Below are 6,775 nucleotides of genomic sequence, written 5' to 3' on the forward strand. Positions count from 1 at the left end.
AGAAAAAAAAAAAACACATTAGCTTGGTTTTTTAAAAGGCAATGTTCTTGTTTTATCTTTCAGCCCAAGAACTTGCCAGTCAAGATGAAAAACTTCTTCTAATGGAATCCAGCTTGAAAGCTACTCAAGAGCAGCTAACTGAGCAAATAGCAGAAACAGTTCGCCAAGAACAGAACAGTAGAAAACCCCAGGCAGAGCTGAAGACAGTGACAGAAGGGATTATTGCTTCTGAAGAAGAAAAAAATGATTACAAGTGAGTTGCTTTTTAGTATTTCAGAAAGTTTTACTTTACATACTAAAATCAAGTCAATCCTTTGACTTTCGTTGCTAAATATTTAACTCTGTTTTGCAAAAGGTGCTGTGTAAATGTGCTAGCTTGTTCAATAAATTGTTGGTTCCAAGATAGATAAACTTTAAATTTGCATCATTTCCTAACTGAAATGTCACATGCTGAACATTGTAACTGTCCTATTGTGATTCTAAATAATGATGCGGAGGTCAACTTTCTTGTTAACTATCAAGAAATGTTCAAGGTAAGATGCAAGAGAAAGAATACACTGTTTCTGTAGCACCTATCTGCCAATGTCATTCTCATCTTTCTCCTTTTGGAGTCCAAAGGTTACATATGGCTCTTGTTGGGTTTCTTTTTTGTTAAAGTAGCAGCTCTAAGCAAGACACTATTAAATTGAGAGACATTTAGAGTAGAATTTTTTGGTCAGACCATTGAGGCATGTAAGGAACTATGAAGAAAAGTAACAAAGATCTATGCTGTTGTGAAACATTCATGGGAATTGTTTTAGTGAAACATCTTCCAGTAGCTAATTTCTGCTTTCATCATCTAAATCTTTATGTAATTATTATGCTTAAACTATGTTGTCAGATTTTATCATTTACTTTTCAAATAAATGTTAGTTTCTTTTTTGAGTATTCTGATAATCAGGTCTTCTATCCTCTGTGCCTTTTGCTTGGTTTTCTTGGTGCTTTTTAAAAATAATTTTTTTTTAAGTAGCATAGCCCAGATGAACTCCCCTCTCCCTCTCTTCCTCTCCCCCATCCCCCCTTCTCTCTCTCTCTCTGTATTTGTCAAGAATTACACTTTGCTCACTGAACACTGGTTAAATTGAGTAATCACAGTTAGATAAAGCACACATACCTAAACTTTTTTTTCCTTCTCCTGTCACTCATACCTTTGAACACAATCCTGAGGCCAGAGCTAAAAAGACATTTGATATTAACTAATCTTTGGAAGCCAGATTCTAAACTTTCATTACTTATTGCATATCTTGATATGTCTATCAATAGGATTTCAAAATACTGCATATGATGAACATTGAATTTTTTTTAATTTATAGTTTATAAAGCTAACAATGCTAAAATGTAAAAGTAAAATTTTTGAAATTTATTCATGAAGAATTTATTTCTGTGTTTTAAGCCTATGGTTTAATATCAGAAGGCACTAAAAATAATTTTATAATCTAGGATAACATTTTACAGGCTTCTAAATAAAATTAAACACTCAGATAAATCCTGTTTGCCATTAATGTACCTTTAGTCAGCTGCCAGAACTCAGACAACAAAAAAAAGCCACATTTAACAAATATTAAAAGGTAGAAATTGGTACCAAGAATTAAAAGCATATTGGGCAAAGTTTCTTTGGGAATGGCTGTACTAATGTACTATTGTTGTAAATATTATGGTCTCTTAAAAAGCTGAATAGTATTAGGGAAATAATATAGTTAAGATATATTTAGATAATAAGAAATATATAAAAATGTTTGTGAACACTAATATAAAGCTAATGATAGTGGTCCATGTGAACTTAATGTTATTAAAATAATGCCAATATTTTTTTTCTACAGTTAAATACCACAAAAAGGCATATTATTCAGTGTACTAACAAAAAAAACATTTTTGATATGAAAACTGGCATGCAAAGATCTGCTTCCAATCTTGGATTTTTATAAGTAAATAAACCAGACAGTGATTAGTCCAGTTAAATAACAATGAAAGATTAACTTAAGTTCTATATACTTGATCTATATTAATCTATCTTATTTTCCTATATAGCTTGCTCATGAAATTAAGTACACTATTCTCTTTCAATGTGAAATTGCTGGTAAGGTGCAAAATATCATCTAAGGGGGTAGTTAAAATTGTAACTGTTTTGTTTTGTTTTTTGGTTTTTTTTTGCCTAACTATTTGCAATAGTTTTTAATGATTATCTTAGACATCAAAAATTTATAAATATTATTATGACATGCTACAAGAATATGTTGTTGAATTTAAAGAGACTGATACGTGATCATAATCAAACCAATGATTGTTTCTTAAGAGAAGTAAGTTCACCTTTAAAAAAAAATATAGCCTCAATATACATTGTCACAGGGTATGCCTACATGCTAGATATGTATCTAAACATGAAAAAACATACTACTATTAAAATGTAAAATGAAATCAATGCCTTTTTAGCCTAGTCAAAATAAAAAGCCCTAACTTCGTTTATTTATTTTTATCATTTTCTCTACTCAATCAACAGGTGGCATGAATTGGTCAGATTTACCAATTGACTTGGTATTAGGCGGTGCCAGGCACCATGGTATTCACCAGTAAGAAGAAAGAAAACCACATCAGGTGTCATATGGCATGAGAACATTATAGTGAGTTATCTTACCTGGTCATTCCTTTATTTGGAAAAGTCTTTGGATTTTGACTAAGTGATGCAGGGTGAAATGTATAGAAAGTTAAGATCAAGGGCTTGAGTAGTTTCTAGAGTTCGCAATTATGGTTGAATTTTGCTATAGAGAGCAGAGGATCTCACAAGAGCAAAACATTCTGGGACCTTTTTTTTTAAAAAAAAAAAAAGACAAACTCAATTCTGAAATCATGAATTTTTAATCTCATAAAAATAGAAAAAAATGAAATCCTGAAATACAATTTTTGAAATGTGCTGATATAAGTCATAAAAACAATAACTAGAATCTCTATTTTAAGAGACCTGTTACGATTTGAAATGTATGTCAGGTTTCTATATTCATCTTTCTAATAGTAATGTATCCAAGCGATTTTTTGATAAGTAATTATCTCAAAATGATTTTCTCCATTCATTTACTTCAGAATAGTCATTCAGAACTCACCAGATTCCAATACCACCAAGATCTATTACTAAGTTAAGTCATTTCTTAACTAAACATGAAACAGTTAAAAAAGTACTAAAACATTTGGCAATCAAAGGGAAGATTGTTTTTAACTTTAAAATACGCCTTGTAAGTTACTGGTTCCATAAAGCTAAATGTTTTATTTTAAAGAACATATAGGATTTAGATTTTATTTTTCTCCTCTCTTTTTGAACTAAATGTGAAGAACACACACCATATACTCAGTATAAGCCTGTTACACTTGAAAGATTTGTTCTGAATGTCCAGTGGGAACCTGGAAATCGTAATAATTTGTAGTATCGATTGAGTGAAGCTATGCAGCTGGGGCCTCCGGTGAATAGACAGGAATAGACATTTTATTGATTAACTTTTACAGTCATATTTTCAAGACTCCGTTGCAACATAATTTTCACTTCCCAGCTTTGTGTTGCTGCATCATGAAACTTGGATTCTTCTCTCTTAACATTTACCCACTTGAGGAAAAAAGTATGGACATGTCTTGCCAGGGTTGTGATGTACAGAAATGCAAAACTTTCTGGAAAATGATTTCTCTTAAGTGCTATTCTGCCGCAAACAGTAGAAAGGAGCTAGTTGGTTATAAGAGTTTTGGGGAAAATCATTATAGGAGCTATTTGGTAATTAGACTTCTTTCCTCATTCTTTTCATGTTTGGACATCTTAATTTTCCTGCCCTAGCTTCATGCGTATAACTATTAAAATGGATTATCTTGTGATGGCTTTATTTTTATTTTATTATTAACACTTTCTATCTTATTTAATGTGAGCAGTAGAAGAAAAATTATTGTACTAATAGTCTATAATTTAGTCTGAAATGAAAATTATTAATACTAAATCATTTTGGCCAGTAATTTCAAAGTATGAAAATGTGGATATATACTTATTGGACATATGTGATATTCCTTAGCCCTGTGAGAGTTTTTAAAAATCATTTAAGCAAAAAAATGTTGTATTTGCACAGGTGAACATATGGCAAATATTCTGTGTATAATCATATGTTTATTTACCTCAGGTTCTTTACTGCTTGAATTTTTGGTCCTTGGAACAAACTGCAGATTTTATACTTTACATGGGTGGAAAAATATTTCACTGTAATTTTATGTAAGAGATGGTGACAGAGATATTTAGACATTAGACTGGATTTGAAAAAAAGGGATTTTTTAAAAGAAGTTTGCCTTCATTCCTTTTTTTAGCTCACATCTGCATTTCTTTTATTTATGATATTGAAAAATCATGTAGAATAAGTTGAACCAAAGATAAAATTCAAGAGGTTCATGTGACTACCTAAACCCAGAAGATATAAAATGTAACTAAATTAGACAAAAAAATTAGCATTTTCTAATAGTTGTGTGTGATAATTCATATTCCATGACACTAATGCCTTATATAGTTAATTTTAGGAGTTGATGTTTATTTAATATTATTGATAATTACTATGGAATTTTGGTTCTAAACTTTGTAGATTTGATTTTAAAAGTATGCAAAGCACATTAAGCTTCCAATTTACAGTTCTTTTAATCCAAAATTAAAAATTGTGTAACCAGTAGTGAGAATATGAAACTGATGTTTTCTTATTACATTGAATATTAAATTTTTAAATGATACTCAACAAGTTTATGGTTTTTTTCCTATTGATTTTCAAAGATGTGATTATTGACAATTCACTTTGGTTTTTCTTCTATGATGCTTTAATTTCTTCTGTAACAAGTTTTATAAACATGTTTATGTGCAACATATATGTAAAAGCAGTGTTTCTTGAAGTTCCATAGTTATCACAATTATTATAGCACATTAATGTATTTCAAGATTTTTTAATTACTTGCATATAAAAAACTATGTTTTTCTTCTAAAGGAATAGGTCTTCATTTATAATGAAAAGGTGTTTGAATAAAATATCTAAGAATTAATTCTTTCCTTCTTCACATTAAAATAATGAATAAAATAATGTCTAAAAATACAGGTTATTTTATAACACGTGTGACTCTTAGAAGACTCTTACCTGCATAATCAAAAATGTGTTTTAAACTTATTTACCAAAATAAGGAATGCGATTAAGATAGATCAAGTAATAAACATAAAATACAAAAAGTCTGAATTGAGATTGATTTCAGCATAATCCTGTAGAGGAATCCCCACTTATTGATCATTTTAAAGCCCATGCATAGCACTTAGAAAGATAAAGTAAGCAAGGTCAGATAATCAAAGCATTTAAATAGTAAAAACAGCAACTGCCACTGTAGACTGCTAAAATAAATCCATAATACAAATTGCTTTAGCAAAAAGTGGATGAGCAGCTGATCTTCCTATTGAACTCTGATGCCGTTCAGTGACCACACTGGGGAAAGGATTGGGAGAAATGCCTTGAAGATCAATATTGAGTGAGATGTAGCAGGGATTCATTTTGAACATGAAAGCATTACAGGTGTGAGAGTATAGACATCTTTAGATGTCATCAAGTGGAGATTGTTTAATACAGTTAAAAAATGCCATCTATGTCTGATATTGCCAAACAACGGTCACAGAAATGCTTTCTTAGCTGTTTCAAGAAATTCTCTGAATGGAGTTTAAAACAGTTCTCAGGTTTGAAAGTGTAGAAAGCTGACTGTATGCTAAAATAGTGCAACTACTTACCAAAGTAAGTTAATATCTCTCTGTAAATATATTCTATGCATGTCACTAATCCACATTTGGGTACGTGATTGTAGTCTGCAGTCCTGTGTGGAGGTATAAAAATTAATTATAGAACTGGGGTGGAAGGACATTTTTGGAATTGTATGGAAGTGGAATATTCTTGTGAGTCCCTTTTTGAAACTTGTGGCAATTTGAGGAGTCCTGTTTTTAATGAGTGTTTGAACTCTATTGGCTCATTATATTCGTGGCTCTAGTGAACTCCAATGGGAGTTTTCAGTAGATAGATGTATGGCCAGCAGAATTACGTTTAACATATTTAATTACTTTTCTTATAAAATTTGAGTTTAACTTCTACTTAATGAGACATCTTCATGGCTATAATGAAGTTTTATTGCAAACTGAATATGATTTAGCATAAGTACATGCAGTTTTATTGTATTTTGGAATAAAGTGGTTCTTCAGTCAAAATGGACAATATTGTGAGTTAATTACTTGCACCTTTTCTCAGGTTCCCACAGGTTTCATCTTTATGTCATTATGTTTTCATAGCTTCCAAAGCTATCTGCATGTTCACTGCATGAATAGTGTTGTCTTGGTAAGTACACCAACGGGGTTTTCTGCATATTCTTCCACCAGGTATTTCTTAAACTATCTTATTTATTTATCTATTTATTTTTTTAAAAAAGATGTATTTGTTTATTTGAGAGAGAGGGAGAGCTCATGCACACAGAGAGGGAGAGGGAGAAGCAGACTCCCCACCGAGCAGGGAGCCCAATGCGGGGCTCGATCCCAGGGCCTGAGCCAAAGGCAGATGCTGAACCGACGGAGCCACCCAGGTGCCCCTCTGCCAGGTATTTCTGATGGAAGATAACCATAGCCTCCTAAAACTTGAATGTAGTATTTAGAGCTTTATAATATTACTTATTGTTTTTATTTCATTTACAAAAAACATTTCAATATTGAACTTCTCCA

General features: G+C 31.4%; 1 long non-coding RNA gene across 1 annotated transcript; it reads left to right on the plus strand.

The window, feature by feature from the left end:
- Window positions 1–223: 223 nt before the first annotated feature.
- On the plus strand, window positions 224–6,545 carry LOC110578636. Its single transcript, XR_002480188.1, has 3 exons — window positions 224–253; window positions 6,312–6,398; window positions 6,509–6,545. It is a non-coding gene; the product is annotated as an uncharacterized LOC110578636 (long non-coding RNA).
- The last annotated feature ends 230 nt before the right edge of the window (window positions 6,546–6,775 follow it).

The sequence above is a fragment of the Neomonachus schauinslandi genome, chromosome 4 (assembly GCF_002201575.2).
Source record: "Neomonachus schauinslandi chromosome 4, ASM220157v2, whole genome shotgun sequence".
NCBI lineage: Eukaryota > Metazoa > Chordata > Mammalia > Carnivora > Phocidae > Neomonachus > Neomonachus schauinslandi.